The sequence below is a fragment of the Petaurus breviceps genome, unplaced genomic scaffold (genome assembly GCF_028583685.1).
Source record: "Petaurus breviceps papuanus isolate PSGF00001 unplaced genomic scaffold, PetGlider_PUasm1.0 188, whole genome shotgun sequence".
NCBI lineage: Eukaryota > Metazoa > Chordata > Mammalia > Diprotodontia > Petauridae > Petaurus > Petaurus breviceps.
In genome coordinates, this window is record NW_027185804.1 from 7241315 (window position 1) to 7259923 (window position 18609).

The following is an 18609-nucleotide window of genomic DNA, read 5'->3' on the forward strand; positions in this document are numbered from 1 at the left end:
AAAAAAAAAAAAAAAAGAGTGGGAAGTAGCCAGAGGCAATCAGGAAGTAATCAACAATGAAGGGTTGAGCTAGGTTAAGGGTAACAGAGAATTGGACTTTATGAAGAAAGGCCATTGAGAGGATTATAGCCTGAGGGTACCGGAGACAATGAAAGACTAGTTGACTGGGATGGTTCAATACCTTGGCAAATTCCATTTGGGAAAGTTCTAGGAGGAGAGTTGGGGGTGTGGGGTACAGAACTTGTACCCTGTCAGCTTTTTAATATACTTTTATTACTGCTTTTATCCATTTATACAGATTTTATGTCTTAATTCATGATCAATGTTGCAAAGTTGCCATACTTAGTTGAAAAAATTGAGGTACCCGCCCCCCCCTCCAAAAAGCAAAAAAAAAAAAAAGAGAGAAAACAAAATCTTTTTGGCAAGGGAGATAAATAAATACAAAAAGAATGCTATGTTTTGAAATCAGCAGACTGTCCAAGGAATGACATAAGGTATCAGTAAAGTAGGGAGGTGAAACTTTAAAACATTTATTGGGGCTCAAAAAAACATTCAAAACATATTCATTTAAAGGTTGTCACAATAACTATGTTCAGGCACTTAGGCCAAGGGAAGCAAAATCATAAGAGTACACAAGTTAAGGAGAATTTTTAAAATCCAAATATAACTGCTATAAAAGCAACATTAAACTTGGTAAACAGTAATGGCAACAAAATAAGTTTAAGTGCTGTAAAATCCTGCCCAAAACAGTTCCAAGATACTATACTAATTTTGTTGTTAACAAATCTAAACCCAATTCTATCAAATATGTCCTTGGTTAGTTATCTGGTTGAATTTCACGTTTTGAGAACTCATTTGACAGCCGGTCAAGACCCTTGTACAGACCAGTTCCTTGTGTAGCATATACCAAGGAAGGGACCACAGGCCGTTTTTCTGTCCTTTCACTGATCTCCATGGCATTTCGCAGATCCTGCTTGTTTGAGACCAGCAGCAGCACCGCATCTGGAAATTTATCTTCCTGAAGCATCTTCCGCAGCAATTCGGCTCCTTGAATTCCCTCAAGATCATCGCTATCCACCACAAAAATAAGACCCTGTGCTTTGGAAGTCATGCCTCCAAAGACGTCTCATTTTACCCTGACCACCAACACCCCACTCTGTGAAACAAATGTTTTTATATTCCGCTGTTTCCACATTAAAACCGATAGTTGGAATGGTGGTGACTATCTCTCCTAACTTCAGTTTGTGCAAAATAGTCCTCTTGCCAGCAGCAGCATCCAAAACAACCATCAGAACACGTATCTGCTTCTTGCCAAAGAGGCGGGAGAAGAGGGAGGAGATGTTGAGATCCACGGCGGTGGAGACCGAAACAGAGGCGGCGGGGATGGGGACCGGGACGGGGGCAGACGGGGGCGGCGGGTCCCGCGGCCTCCGTGGCTCTGCTCTCGGTTTGCGTTCGGAGGGCCGGTCCGGACACCGGCTCTGGTAGAACGCGGCTTCAGACTGCAGGAGCGGCGGGCACCGCGGACAGCTCGGCGGGCATTTATTATAGGAATGGGGCGCTTGTGCTTGACGTCTGGCCTGGCCATTTCAAATACTCCATGGGCATCTCAAACACAGAATGTCCAAAAGAGAACTTGTTATCTTTCCCCTAAAATCTTCCCCTTTTCCAAACTTTCCTATTACTGCCACAGGGACTATTCTTTTTTCTTATTCTAGGCTCAAAATTTTATTGTCAACCTCAACTCTTCACACTCACTCATATCATATATCCAAATTCGTTGCCAAATCTTGTCATTTCTATCTTCACATCTCTAGTATACATTCCCTTCTCTAAAATCACACAGCCATCATCACTCTTTTATGAGCCATCATCACTCTTTTATGGGCCCTCATCACCTCTAGCCCAGACAGATGCAATAACTTCCAATTTGTCTCTCTACCCCATGTCTTCCCACGCCAATCCATCTTCCACTCAGCTGCCAAAATGTTTTTCCTAAAGCTCAGATCTGACCATATCAATTTTTCACACACACACCTCCCACTCAATAAATTGCAGTGGCTCCCTATTACTTCTAGGATTTAATGTAAAGTCTTTAATTTTCATTTATGTGGCCTGCACTTTGCAGCACCAACCAAAAACGGGAAAGCACAGAAGGAATGAAGAATCGTGGACCAGGCAGAGATTGCATTCTTATGTTTATTGCATGCTAAGCAAATCTCAAATAAGCATCTGAGGGTTAGGGTTTATATACTGTAGCTGAAGCAATTACATCATACTTTCTCATGGGAAACTTCACATGTAGTTTGCTACATGAGGTACCTAAATTGCAACTTTGTTAGTGGCTACTACTCCCCTGGGACACTTCTTTGCTTTCTTATCTCATGTGTCACTACTTTATCTATATATCTCAAGGGGCTGGGTTTTCAGGACTGGGCAGAATGTTCTAAGCCTCCTTTGCAGAGGGGATGAGTAACAGGGAGTGGAGTCAACATCCTGAGATACTGAGCCGGGTGGAGGGAAACAGGCTCAAGGGGGTCCTTGACCTGGATTCACACCCATGGCAGACCCCTCAGAGCTAACCCTCCACATTACCCCCTACACATTTAAAGCTCTTCACAACCTGTCTCCATCCTGTTCAATCTTCTTACAATCTATTCCCCTACATGCACTCTATGACATGACCATACTGATCTACTTGCCATTCCTTATTCACAGTCTTCTATCTCCCATCTTTGTATCTTTACACTGACTTTTCCTCATGCCCGGAATGCTCTTGCTCCAAACCTTTGACCTCTGACTCTTAGACTTCCTTTGAGACTCAGTTCAAGTGTCACCTCTCCCAGGAATCCTTTCTTCATCTGCTAGTGCCATCCCTTCTAAGGTTACCTTCCATCTACTCTGCACTTAGCTTACACGCTCTGATTTATATACGTTATGTCCCCCAATAGAATGTGTTTCTGGATGGCAAAGACTTTTTGTGGCTTTTTCTCTATAGGCTTAGCTCTATAGTGTTTTGTACATAGTAAATGAATGCTGACTGATTGATTTAAGAACCTGGGCAGAGTTTCCCTATATTTTTTGTCTACTATCCTCAATTTAGTCATTCTGTCTTTCCTTCATTGACTAGAATTTCCTAACCCCACCCAGTTACCTAGAAACCTATTGCCCTCCCCCTTTGCCCACCCCTTCAAACCAGATAATTCCCAAATAAGTAATAACTACTATTAAACAAGAGAGGAGGGGAAGGGAGATAAGGAAGTCTTTCAGCTTCTTTAAATGGGGCTTGCACAAATCTGACTCAATCACTGTAAACATCATAGGAAGTTTGCCTCCCTACTCTCCAGAACAAAATCACATGAACTCATGAATTTCCTACAATTTAGGCATTTAAGGCAGTGTGTATACACATGGTGGGATTGGTAGAGAAGGCAGTTCCCTATGGCTACACTGGTAGCTACTTACTTACATACACAGGTGTAATGGAAATGCAAATTTAAAGATCTTCCCTGCCCCTAGGCTAAAGTGCACCTGGAGATTGGGGTGGGAGGCTTGTTTTTCAGTTGATACTTTTTGATTGGCCAGTGGGTCCAAAAGGTTGTTACATTCTCTGAGCCAGGAGAAGGCTATATAAGCCCTGATGTGTAGCTTTGTTTTGGGACTCACTTTGGGAAGTGTTGTGTGATTTGATCTGAATTCTGGGAAGCCGTTGTTGAGAGTCCCCCGGCTTTGAAAAACCCAGAATGTGGAAACCCAGATGTTGACTGGGTATGAATGTAATGGTTGGACAGTTTGGAAATCTGTCTACTTGATGTTTCTGTCTTGATAATTATGCCTGTATACTTTGAGGTTCAGGGTGCTGACCTTTTCTCCTGAACAAGGTAAACAATATATGTCTGACTGATTAAAGTAAGCTTGTTAACCCATTTTGAGTTGCTTTCCTTTAACAAAGCAGATCCAAGAACCTGTGGTGGCGGCAAACCCTGAGGACGTGCTTGGGGTGCTTGCTGCTACAACAGGTAAGGTAAAGTTAGCCCTTACTAAGAGAGTGAACCCCAAAGGACTCATTCCATTAAAATTATTAAATATATTTTTAAAATAGTTTTTATTTATTCATTTTAAATAATTACATTATGATGCAGCCACACTGGCAACATAGCATTGATATCATTCAAAACAAAGCATTTTTTCTTGTTTAACATCCTTGTGATCATGTAAGGAAGACATCTTATAAGGATTCCTTGGAACTTACAGAGGAAGACTTCTCCAGGCAACTTATTGATGTAATGTGAGCTCCCTGAGGGCAAGCACAGATTTTTTTTTTTCCAAAAAAATTTTTTACTCCCCAAACTTATCATCTCATATATAGTAAAGTGTAAATTATGTAGTAAAATTAATGCTTACTCATTGGATTGATTAATAGAAAACTATCAAATGCATATTTAAGTATAATGTAATATTATTGAGAGCTGAGATTGTTTGATTCTATGCATCAGTATGCTTATCCTAGTGGCTGGCACATAATACGAACTTAATAACTGCATGTTGGTGGAGTAATAATGATGTTGGGTTCCATTAGCTCTCTTCCAATAGAGCTTTATTGGTTGTATCCCTTACAGCCTTAAGGAAAGTCGTTAAGTTCATGTCACCTGTCCATTTCTCTTCATTATCTGATGACTTCTTCCCGTTTTCATTTTTCTGTTTTTTTGATGGATTTATGATATACTTTATAAATTCATTATAGGCCTTCTTCAGATTAGTGTCATCACTGGAGATGATGAAGTCTCTAACAGATGGGCTAGAGGTAACTGCCTCAAGAAAGTCTTTATGAGATGATGGCATGTAGTCCCTCATTTCCTCAAGGAATTTAGCACTGGTTTTCTCTGAAAGAAGAGGGAAAAGTAGGCCATTAGGGAGACAATGGAGAGAAGGATGGGGATGGGGATGAGGAATGAAAGAGAGATCACTGATATGTATCAGTAGGATAAGGAATATGTGCATGCCAATGGTAGTGGGACAACTGGGTGCCAGATTATATATCATAATTATAATAAGCTCAATGTTAATCTACACTTAACAGTTTACAAAATACTTTCCTCATAACAAAGCTGTCCATTATATAGGGTAGTGATTACTGTCCCACTTTGTAGATAAGAAAACTAAAGGCTCAGAAATGAAGCACTAGACATAGAGACAGAAGACCTGTCTTTGACATCTACTGACAACGATGACACCTTAAGCATACAGATGCACCTCTTTGAGCCTCATTTGCCTCATCTATAAAATGTGCATACTTATTCTCACACTACCTACCTCACAGGATTGTCATACAAAATATTCCTTGTCAACCTTAAAGCATAACTGGAATTGGATTTATTAATATATTTTATTATTCTTATAAATATTAGGGAGAGTTATTAATACAATTATTATAGTGGATAGTTCTTTACCCTGGAAAAAACAGATGCTGATGAGGAATGACAGTCTCCCATCCTGCTCTGGGGTTGGCTCTTCTCCATAGGCCATTGTAACCAAATGCCTTCCACATGAGCCTCTGGGTCTTGGCTTCCCTCAAGGTCTCACCCATACTCCTGCTTTCTGACCATATACAATAGAAACACATTTCTTTGTGAAGCTGATTTACAAGTTGTCATAAATCCCATTACTATGAAGCACTTTCCTTAAAAGAGCCCAGGGAAACAGGCAGTACTTCAAGCATCCTTGTCTGTTTCTACTGCACCATATCATTAGGTTCATTTGAATCTCAAATCCCAGCCAGAACCCTAACTTGCCCTCTGCAGTGCTGTGTTGGATACCCAGAAGGGCATCAAAACACTGCATGATGCTGCTTTGGGCAGCACTTTGCCCAGAGAACATCTTGGGTGTGTCCCACACCCCTTCACACAGCAGGCCATTTGGCGACAGTGAGTTGTTCTTCCAGCTAAACCAAAAGACAGACCAGGATATATTTATATTTGTCAGATAAAGGCTTTTGCCTCTATTAATTTTCCAAAATAAAAAATTTTTATAGGCATGGAACTAAAGGATAGGGAAAATAAATAATTCTATTAGCTTTTTGTTTGATTTTTTATCATGGACAATCCCTGCTTCCAACCAAATCAATCCTTTAGGTAAAGAGTGGTTTTAGTATCACAGACCTAAGCAAATTTGGTAGCTACCATAAGAGAAAGTCATACATTAGCCTTTTAAGTGTTAACATACTTTATTTAATTTCATTCTTATGACTGTGCTGTGAGATTGGCAATACTATCATCATTATTCACATTTTACATATGAGGAAACTAAAGCTAAGAGAAGTAATTTGTCCAATGTCATATCAGGCAATAAATGTGAGAGTCAAAATTCATACTCAGTGCTCTTTCACCACACCATGTTATACTCTTTCTAGAAATGGATCTCTCTCTTCTAAACCAGAATTAGTCATTTTGTCACCTAAATTACAACTCTCAGACCCAACCAAGAAGCAGGATCTAGACCAATAGCTTGCAAATAGCTCCATGCTACCTCTAATATATTGAGCAACAATGTGAGGTTGTTGGGAGCTCATGGGAGTGAGTTACATTGTTGCTCATGGGAGTGAGTTATCGATGGGCTATTGGAACTAGATTCTTGGCTTTCTGTAGATAAAGTTTCCTTTGTTTGAAGGAAACAATGAAAGTAGAGGATCACATAAGCAGACAAGTAGATATGAAGAATACCAAAAAAAATATCAGGATTCATGTGTTCTATTGAAAGATTGAGTCAAAAAGAAAGGTGATGAACTGTCTTATTGACTTGTAAATTAAAAAAAAATAGAGCAGTCCATGTACTATCATCACTGTACTTTGTGAGACCTTCAGAAGGAATTCTCCACTGGCTATGAGAGCAAACACCCTGGCTAAAGGACTCCTAGTCTAACTTCACACAGGAAATCTTCCACCCATCAGGCTCTGATCTGTGTCATCCTCCAGGCTCTTCTCTCCCCCCTCAGCAATAGCCCTCTACCCTTAGAAGAGTTTGCCTCAAATTTTCCATTTTTTAAAACTAGTAACATCTCTTTGGGGATCATATGGTCTTCTGTTTCTCTCAACCTTTATTCTTACCTATGACAAAGAAAAAAAAAAAAAGAAAGATTTATGGATTCCCAAGTAAAGTCCCCTATGGTCAAAGTAAAGAGAGAAGCAGGAATCACATTGCATCACCACATTGGGCTTACTGGTAGCTTTTTCTTTGTTTGTTTTCTTTGAAATCTAAGACCCTGAACTTCAATTAATTATCTTCTCTTTATAAATTTCCTCCTTCGGTGACATCATCTCTACCCATGACTTCTAGCCCCAGAAATTTCCTGCTTAGATGACTCTATCTGGTTGTCCTATAAGAAGGTCAAACCCAATGTGTCTGAAACTAAACTTATAAATTCACCCTCAATTCCACCCTCCCCAGCCAAAAGAGAAAGAGAGGAGGAGGAGGAGGGAGGGAGTTTCAGAAAAACCTAGGAAGACTTATATGAACTGATGCAAAGTGAAGTGAGCAGAATCAGAACATTGTGAGGATGATCAGCTATGAAAGACTTAGCTACTCTGATCAAGACAGTGATCCAAGACAATCACAAAGAGCCGTGATGAAAAATGCTATCAATATCCAGAGAGAAGTAATGAATTCTGAGCGCAGTTTGAAGCATATTTTTTCACTTTCTTTATCTTTCTTGTTTTTTTGCAATGTTGCTAATATGGAAATATCTTTTGTGAGACTTTACATATATAAATGGCAGTATAGTTCTTGCCTGAAATCCCATTCAATATAACTACAAAATGCATAAAATATATTGGAGTCTAATTACAATAATATACACAGGAATAGTATGAATACAGTTACAAAACACTTTGCAAAAATACAATAGACAAATAATTTGAGATTTAAAAAAATAATACATAGGCTTGTCACATCATGGTACTAGTCATGTGTTATATCTTACTCACCAAAGCACATCAGTAACATTCCTCAAATACTGTTCAAAAAATTATTCTACAATTTCTGGGTCATTCAAGGATCCAATAAACTCAGGCTATCTTGAGTTAAAAAGACTAAAGGAACTACACCAATAAATTTCAAATTTAGTGAGAATGAAGGATGGTTGGGTTAAACATTGCACTGGTGTCCACAATATATTAAAACACACATTGGGGAGCCCCTCTATGGAGAATTTCTAGGAAGACAGGAGGACCAATCACAAAGGAGAAGAAGGCATCTGAAGGTTGTAACACATATTAATAGAGGCACTATACACTCACAGTTGGAACATCCATATTAATGAGACCACCAGCCCCTGGAATCAGCAAATTCAAAGTTATGTTTAAAGATATTTGATGTTTAGGAAAAAATATGATTTCACCAATGTGAATACTCCTCATGCTGATGCAGATCTTAGCCTCTCCAGCTTTCATAAGCAGCAGTAGCTGAAAAATCATTCTGGTCAAACAGCTATCTGGTGATTGGTCACTTTGTCCTTACTTAAGTTGGGTCCCAAGTGACAGATCACAATGACAGATTATGATACATTAAGGAGCCTTTACTTGAAACCTCTCCAGTCTAGTGTGACCTGCAAGTGTTTGCCCTCCATTGGCATAAATAACCTTTGATAACCCAAGTTCTCCATGTGACATTGGAGCAGGACTTCAGAGAATGTAGCTACAGGTATTCAATTTGTCACATGACTCTATTATCTGTGTGATACAGGATACAAATCTTGTCATGTAGACAAACATACCCTGATTGCAGAAGCAGCTGCTTTTTCAACCAGTAAAGAAACTAGGAAGAATCCTTTGCTGCAATCCCCACCAGGAAATGCAAATAGAGTATCCATGTTTCTAAGAACAAGATGAAATCCCAAAGTTAATATAATAATGTATAATATCACAGAGTAAGAACTAGAAAGGACAGTAGAGGTCATCTGTTTCAACACCATCACTTTATAGATAATGAAACTGGGCTTATCTATGGTCTCAAAGTTGGTAAAGTGTTAAAGGCAATATCTGAACTTATGTTTTTATCTATCCAAGCCCACAACTCTATTTTCTATAGTCGCCTTAAGCAGGTGATACTATCTACATCTAGAATTGAATATTTACAGTCTAATTCTATAACCAAATTTGAATATTATATATATATATAATTGTAATAACATCTACCTAGAGATGTAAACCTTGTTAAAAAGGAGACATTCTTTACAGAGACTTAACAACATGGAAAAATATAACTTGGTTCATCTAGTCAAAAAAAATCTACTTATCATCCTACTATATGCTCAATCTAAATAAGTCATGGGAGTTGACTTGCTCTTGCCAGGTAGTCATTTTTAAAAGTTACTGTGTATGTGTATTGAGTGCATGTGTGATTCTACCAATTAGAAATAATTCCTTGAAAAAAATTATACTTACTCATAAGTCATGGGCCTTATGGAAACATCCAAGGGATAAAAGATAACAAAAAGAGAGAAAAAAAATTGTTACATCCAAATGCTCTAGAATTTTAACTAATTTTATTATTATTCCCCAAGTGTACTTTGGCCTTTTTATGTTCTGTACTCATGCCCATGCCAAGGTCAAGGCAACACCACTTCCTTTTTGTTCTCTTGTTTAATTTTCTGTTGATGGTCCCATCTTGGTCAGGAATATTCCTAGACAAGAAAAAGGAGGGATAATCCTCCCACTTTGGATTTCCATTGATCACTCTGCTCATATTGAATGTTTTGAAGATTGAGGGCACATACCATTCCCACTACCTGGAATGAATTCCCCCACCCCACCATACCAGAAGCCTACTAAATTTCTATATTTACCTTCCACTCCTAACCAAGACATAGTACTATCTATGGTGAAGTTAAGTTCTACTTCTTTCTCCTTGTTCTTTTTAATTTTCTGCTCACACAAAAGTCCCATTTTAGATACCACCTCCCCCATGAAGCTTTCCTTGATCCCCATAACTATAAGTAATACACCTCTCCTCAAATTCAGTTTACTTCAATTCAGCACTTATTTAGTTCCTGGGATGTGTAACACCATGGACTTAGCAATATACAGGAGGAAATAGGATATAGATCTTCCCCCCTCAAGGAGCATATAACCTAATAGAAGAAATAAAAAAGAAAAAAACAAAAACAAAAAAAAGAAGCTGGGGGTAGCTAGGTGGCACAGCGAATAGAGCACTGACCCTGGAGTCAGGAGGACCTGAGTTCAAATCCGGTCTCAGACACTTAACACAAAACTAGTTGTGTGACCTTGGGCAAGTCACTTAACCCTAACTGCCCAGCCTTCCCCCTCCAAAAAAGAAAAATAAAAAGAAGCATAATGCATATGATGCATGGTAGAATGTGGGAAGGGAAAAAGATCTCTCCTAGTCACTTAGCTATGTCCTTATGTGTATTACAGTTGCTTATGTCCATGTCTTTTTTTCTCCTCACCTAGATTATAATCTCCTTGAGGACAGGAACTGTTGTTTTCCTTTTAATTTTTATGTTCCCATCCCCAAACATAAGGTCTTATGCATAGAGATTATTCTTTTTTTTTTTTTGCCTTTTTAGAGGGCAATTGGGGTTAAGTAACTTGCCCAAGGTTACACAGCTAGTTTTTTTGTGTGGGTGTTAAGTGTCTGAGGCCGGAACCAAACTCAGGTCCTCCTGACTCTGGGGCCGGCGCTTTACTCACTGTGCCACCTAGCCGCCCCATAGAGATTATTCTTGTACCCCAAGGAAACAGGGTCAGGATTTCAGCTGGGAGGAAGCAAAGGCATCTGAAAGGAGGGGATAGAGATTGTATAGCAGCTAATCCTATGTTAAGGTCATATATAAATTGAATTATCCTATGTAGGAGACATCATGGATGTGGTTCTTAACTCGGCAGGTGACTTCACTTTAGAATGGGAAAGATAATGATCCTCTTGTCCTCTGCTGTATTCAGAACTGATCTAAAATATGGCCCTCAGTTCTGGGACCCTTATTTTCGGAAAGACATTGACAAAGGAAAACATCCAGAGGAGAGCAACTGAAATAAAATGGGGACTGAAAACCATGTCATGTCATAGAATTCATTCGAAGGTAATGGAGATGCTTAAGTACAAGTTGAGAAAAATAAGGTCTAGATGGAGAGAAGATAACTGTATTCTGATATTCGAAGGATTTTTATATGAAAAAGAAGTCTAACTTCTTTCCTTTTTCCTTCCATTCTTTTTCTCTTTTCCTTCCTTCTTTTCTTTCTTCCTTCCTTCTTGGCTTAGCCCCAGAGGGCAGAGTTGCAAACATAAGATAGCAGTTACAGGGAGGAAGATTTCAGCTCCTTGTTAGGAAAAACTCAACATGTAGAACTGTCCGGCATTGGAATGGGCTGCCTAAAGAAGTAATAAGTCCCCCTTTATGGAAGTCTCCAAGAAGAAACTTTACAACCTCTTATACAAGATGTTGTACAGTTGGGTCCTGATTAGTGTGAACAAGAAATCCCATGAAGTGGTTGCTTTCTTCAAATTCACACTGAATATTCCCTTTGGACTGGAACCAATTATCATCTATGACATAATTGCAATTTTGAACAGAATGAATTCAAATATATGGGACCATTTCAGGGCCTTCATTGTTTACATTAGTGGAGACCTAATTGTAGTGGAAATAAAGTCTTTTATCAGGAATAGGTTGGACTAGAATCAGGGGTGGGGAGGCCACACATAACCCTCTAGGTCCTTGAGTGCAACCTTTTGACAGAGTTCAAGTTGTACAGAACTCCTTTTATTAAGGGGATTTCTTCTGTGAAGTTTGGATTCAGTCAAAGGGCTTCACTTGAGAACCTAGAGGGCCACATGTGGCCTTGAGGCTACAGGTTCCCCACTTCTGGACCAGATCATCTTAGAGGTCCCTTCCAAGTCTGAACTTCTGTGCCAGTGTTCCTGGTTCAGTCACTTCTTATAGCCTCAGTTTCCATGTCTGCAAAATAAAGGCTTTATGCTACATCTTTAATGTGCTTCCAAGTTCTATTAATACATGAGCCTGTCTGTCAGTGATCATGCCTGCTAAACTTTCATATCAGTTTCTTTGGGGGAGGACAGAAAATACCAATTCCAAAGACTTTACCCAGTTTCACTGAGTTCTTTAGCCCAACTAAGGCAACTGCTACATACTCAAAGGGATCCTTTTTCTTCCAGTTTGCCAAAACAGTCTGCATACACCATTATTGGAGGCAAGCCAAGTTGCTTCGAGATTTCACAGAAAGGGACAGCAATTTTTCTGGGCAGCACCTAGTTAAAATATGATTCATTTATAAACATTTAAAACAATAGCATCTACTTAAGCTTCATAGTAACCAAAATAAGGCTGTTTCTAGTATAAAAAAATAAAAGCACCAGTCTGTATTACTCAGCACTTCATTGTTATAAAAATCACTACATATATGTATGTCTGTGTATACACATATATGCACGTGTATTATCTGTATTATGCCATTTGATCATTGCAGCAGACCTAGAGAGGTAGGTTGTCAGAAAATATAAATATTATCACACCTAGTTTTACAGAGAAGGCAGCTGTAAGTCAGATGAAATGACTCACTTTGCTAAGATCACATGTCTAGTTATTGGCAAATCTAAGACATGAATCTATCTTCTAATTCCAATTTTGATGCTCTCCCCAATACACAAATAGTTGTTCGAAATACTCAACAGCTAGAGCAACATTTTGTCTGTCAGTGAGTTTGCTGTAATGTCTGTCATGGAAGATCAATGGACTTGGAACCAGAAGGCCTGAGTTCAAGCCCTCACTCTTCCACTTACTAGCCATGAGACCATAGGCACGTTGCAACAAACATGATCATGCCTACAGCATCTACTCCCCAGGGTCAGCATGAGTATCAAATGAGATAACATAAAGGGTCTCTCAAATCTTACAAAGCTTCATAAATGTCGATCATTATTATTACAACCACTATATCTAGATCATTGTAGAGATGATGCTATTGTTGTCTCTTTGAAAGTTACAATTGTAAGAATAGTCTGAAAAATAATTACAATTGCTCAATTAAAATAAATATTTGCTATGAAAGGGATTTTTGCTGGTGTGCACACACGCCCGTGTGTGTGTGTGTGTGTGTGTGTGTGTGTATGTGTTTTATGACATTTCTTTCCATTGACATAAAGATGTTTAGGAGGCAGTGTGGTACAGGCAAAAGAAGCTCTGAAGTTTGGGATCTGGGTTTGCGTCCCTCGATTCCACTCTTATAATCTTTTGGTTATCTGAGCCTTCCCTGACTCATTTGACTGATATGCCCCAATCCCAAGAAAAGAAAATAAAGATTTCCAATAGACCATAAACCCAGATGAGCTGTGAGAAATGATAGTCCACATTTATAAACAGCTTATTTTCATTATCTCACCTCATCTTCAAAGCAAGTTTGTGAAATAGGTATAAAAAAAAGTCTAGTCCCCTTCATTTAATAGATAAAGAAAATGAAGTTCGAAGGTGAAGGGATTTGCCCCAGGTCATACAACTAGTAAATAGTAGTTAGGTCTTGAAGCTGTCTTCTGCTTCCAGATCCATCACTCTTTCCACCATGTTATGGCTGCTCTAAATGTAAACATTGTGTGATAATCCTCATAATTTTCACCATCCCAGTAAAACTAAAGTTATGACTAATTCTGAAATATTAAGGATTTTAACATGGACAAAAACGTGGTATTTCAAATCTGAAATTAGAGACTCCAACAGAAAAGAAACAAGATCTCCAAACATGCATGACATCTCTGTCTTGCCATACATAGCCCATGGCGATAACCACCAGTGCCAGATGTACAAGGCGCTGTTCCTTATGTCCCAGGAGTTGACCAATATTAACTTCTGCCAGCTTCCAGAAAAAGAAGAAATTAAAGCATGTAGTCAAAGGTGACTTTTCTGAGATTGCAAACACATAAGAAGATGAGTGTAGTATAAGCTTCAAACCTGTTCAGCTTCTTCCCAAAACTGGCCATTCTGAATCAGAAAGGGCAGGTTTTTTGCAAGCTTCACCAGACCTGATAGCAATCAGGCAGTTCCTCCTCAATAGAAAGAATGAAAATGCAATTTACTCATCTTGTTTCTTTAGTGATAGGATTCCATCACCTAACAGCCTTCCAGTCAACCTGTCTTCATCTGAGTCTCTTGCCCTTTTCAAACCTTTCCTGCCTCCCACTATCGAATTCCTCTTCATTCCCAACACACACTCTCCACTCAAGAAAGGTTCATCTCTTTGCTATCTTTAGCATATGCCCTACTCACTCTCATCTCTGTACCTTTGTTCTTACTCTTCCTTTCACTTGAAACATTCTACCCTCTCATCTCACCACCTCTGTTTCTCCAAATCTGAGCCATCCTTCATCTCAGTTGCAAATTCCTCAATGCAACTCCAATTGTTTTAGTTACTATTGACTAGTTACTACCTTTGGATTATTTTTTAAGTTTATTTTTTTCAATTAATAAGAATTCATTTTCCTTCTCTCCTTATCCCCATCATTGAGAAAGAACAAATATGTAATATGAAGCAAAACAAACTCTTGCATTGGTTGTGTCCAAAAAAATAATGTCTTAACCATCACTCTGAGTCCAGGACCTCTTTTTCAGGAAGTGGGTAGTATGACCTTTGGATTTCTATAGAATTCACACCTTTAGAGGTGTGGAGCTTGGAAGACTGAAATGATGCCTCTCTATGAGAGTCATAGGAAATGGGGAAATTAAGAGGGTGATATGAGTCTGGGGTTGATAAAATTACTTCCTTAAAAAAAAATCTTCCATAACCTTGTCTGGATTGGACAGCCTACAGAGCCATAAGGATAATTCACTTTACTGGAAGTGGTTTGAGGTATGTGCATTTTCCATACAACAATAAATGAGCAGCAGATAGGTACATATCAAATGACAAAATTGGGGTTAGAGGAGTTACATGACTTGCCTAGAACAAGGAGTTTTTATTTTCTCTTAAAATAATTTAAGCCAGCGGAGAAAAAGATGGAAAGAATTTGGAGGATGGGTAGAATAAGGACTCCCCTCAATTCTGTCCTCCACATTCTCCTAAAATTGTTTATAAGCTTGTTTATAAGCAAGGAAACTGAGGCTCAGAAAGGACACAGGATTAGAGATAAAGTTTAAAATTCTAATGTTATGGGACCTCCAAAAGAGGTAACAAATGGGCCTGGTATAGGAGAAAGAGTACTCTGTATATGGAGTAAGGACATACATTTCCATCCTACCTCCATCACATATAACCTATATAACCTTGAGCAAGATATTTAATCTTTCTGAGTCTGAGTTTCCTTATTTGTAAAATGAGAAGGTTGGATTAGATGGTATCTAAGGTGTCTTTCAGCTCTAAAGATATATACAAATACTACTATGACAAAATCCATCTATTCCCACTAAGATATAAATGACTGATATTCTATCCTTTCTAAATAACATATTCTCTTTCCTTATTACACAGAACCAGGGAAAAAGAAGAAAGTCAGGGAGTACTAGGCATTTAAGGGGATGGAGATCATACTATAAAAAGGAAAAGGAGTATAGAAAAGAAACTGGAAATAAGCCTAAATTAATATGATCTCTCATATTAACCCTTTAAGTACATTTCCTTCAAAGCAAGTGAGCTGGCAAGCTATAATTCAGTGCCTAATGTAAAGTGTCATGTGACATAAATATTCAATATTAACTGTCCAGATGCAATATTAGGAGATTGACTGAAGATGATGTCTTGAAGAATCTTAACCAGGGCAGATAGGTAGCACAGCGAATAGAGCACAGACCCTGCAATCAAGAGGACCTAAATTCCAATCCACCCTCAGACACTTAACACTTACTAGCTGTGTGATCTTGGGCAAGTCACTTAACCCCAATTGCCCTGCCTTTCCCCCTCCAAAAAAGCAAAAAAAAAAAAAAAAGTCTTAACCATAATACAACATTAAATAAATTACAGCACACCTCCCCCCTATATGTAATGACAAAACACACCAGTTTGAACAGTCATGATTTTTCATATTTCTGTAAGGTTTTATGGCTTACAAAGACATTTTCCAAAATAATATTGCTGGGGATCCCTCCCCAGTGCCTCAAATGCCCAAGTGCCTCATCCTGCTTTAAGATCTCAACCTGATGAACACTGAGCTTCTTTCAATAGGATTCTGCTGGAAATCTTCTAGATTTGGCTTATTGATCTACAGACTTACTAGCCATTAATTTGGAAACTCTTAGTAGTTAAGTCTGACCATTCCAACTCTATGTCTCATATTTTTGTACTTCATTCTGGAGCTTAACAAATACATGGTGATATTAACCCAAGCCATAACCTGCCTGCTTGCATTCTTAAAAATGCGAATTGCACCTGTTTAAATATATAGTATATGTATTCTTATTTACTGGGACTGAATTTGCCTTCTTTTGATTTACAGGTCATTTTTCCAAAGGTGATTTGGTCTGGGTCATTTTTAAATTACTATAACACCTTCTTTTATAGAACTCAAAGTCCTCACCACCTGTAATGGGAATGTACGTTTTCAAGATCTTCCCTGCCCCTAGGCTAAAGTGCACCTGGAGCCTGGGGTGGGAGGCTTGTTTTTCAGTAGATACTTTTTGATTGGCCAGTGGGTCCAGAAGGTTGTTACATTCTCTGAGCCAGGAGAAGGCTATATAAACCCTGATTTGAGGCTTTGTTTTGGGGGCTCACTTTGAGAAGTGTTCAGTGATTTGATCAGATGAAACTCTGGGAAGCCGGTTGTTGAGACACCACCTCCCCCCGCCCAGCTTTGAAAAACCCATATGTTGATTTGGTATGGATGTAATGGTTGGACAGTTTGGAAACTGTCTACTTGATCTGTTTCTCTGTCTTGATAATTCTGTCTGTGTATTCTGAAGTTTGGGGTGCTGACCTTTTCCCCCTGAAATAGGAAAATGATACATATTTGACTGATTAAAGTAAGCTTGTTAACCCATTTTGAGTTGCTTTCCTTTAACAAAGCATATCCAAGAACCTGTGCTGGTGGCCACCCTGGGGACGCTTGGGGTGCTTGCTGCTACACCACCATAGCCCTTAAGGCCTTGGTATGACAGTTCTAATATCACCAATATCATTACAATCTTCATTTCCTAGTGAGAATCCAGACATGCTGGATTTTCATTCATTCCTAACAGTAAGGCAACATGGTATAATGAGTACATACTAGTCTTGAAGTCAGAGCACTTGAATCTGAATCTCCACCATGATATTCACTGCCTATGTGACCCTGGGAAAATCACTTAGCCATTTTGAATCTGTTTCCTTATCTGTAAAATAGAGGTAAAAATACTGCTAAGAGACAAGCACCTTAGAAGCATTAAAGGGCTATATAACTTTCAGTTGTCATTATTAACAAAACCCTAAGCAGTACATGCAATCTCATTTCATCCTCCCTGTCAACTGGTGAGAGAGAGAATTTATTATTACTTTCACCATAGTTAAATAAATTGACTCCCCAGAGTTATATAGTTACTCATAATGGCAGGGCTGGGGCTCAAACCCCAGTCTTGTGAATTCAAATCTAGAACTGTGTCCACTGCAACTCAAGACTGGCTTTTGAAGTGACTTTCCTATCCAAGTTAAATAGTTAAATAATTTGCCTGCTTAGCTCCAAACCCAACATATCAGGCATTTTGCTTTACATTTGGTTACTTTATCAACTAGACAGCATATTATAGCCCTAGATCCAAAACCAGGAGATAGAGTCATATCCTGGCTCCTGTCTGTCATGGGGATCTTTTTAACTTCAGGCTAGTCATTTTATCTTTCTAATCATCAGTTTTTTATCCTCTAAATTCAAATTATTAGCATAGGTCATCTCTAATTTCCTTTCCAACTCTAACTCCTATGGACACTGATGACCTTCTCAAAGTAATATTTCTGTTCTTCTAACATGTTAGGAAAAATTTACAAAAGCAGCATCAAAAAGACATTCTCTATAGTTGGCATTTCTTATCAACAGAATTAAACCAAATAGAACACAATAAACAAAAGGATTTTGCCACATTGTTTAATGCCATAATCTTACCAATGGGTCTTCCAGAATAAAGCCCAAATCTTTTGAAATGTGAAATTTCTCTGGATGGCCCAATGGGTTCTCCAGAAAAGCCATTTCTTTTTGAGCTATGCCTCTAGTCTTGCCTGCAATGATCTACTTCTGGGTAGAATAACTGGGTAGGAACAGAAAGAGCCTATTTATGGAAAGCCATTACTCCAAACACCCTCTCGAAAAACATGTACAATAGGAAATTGTTGTCACCATATTTATGTCAGAAATAGTAATGACATGGACCAAACTGGTTTCATTTTCTGTACTTCTTCATTTCTAACTGGAAGAGTAATTAAAGCAAAAAACATCTCAGCCCTTCTTACCTCTATTTAGAAAGAGAAAGTTATTACTCTAAAAGATGGAATTTCTGATTCCAGTAATTTTACTATTCATCTCCATTGTAGTATTTTTTTGGAGAGGGGAAGGTAGGGTAATTGGTGTTAAGTGACTTGCCCAAGTGTAATGCCAAGCAAAGGCAACTTCCAAGGTTCAGAATACCAGCATAGCAGT

The 18609-nt window shown here is 38.6% G+C and overlaps 2 pseudogenes; both read right to left on the reverse strand.

The window, feature by feature from the left end:
* Positions 1 to 817: 817 nt before the first annotated feature.
* On the reverse strand, positions 818 to 4202 carry LOC138163668 (ADP-ribosylation factor 4 pseudogene; annotated as a pseudogene).
* Positions 4203 to 4575: 373 nt separating this feature from the next.
* On the reverse strand, positions 4576 to 18162 carry LOC138163669 (indoleamine 2,3-dioxygenase 1-like; annotated as a pseudogene).
* Between the last annotated feature and the right edge of the window lie 447 nt (positions 18163 to 18609).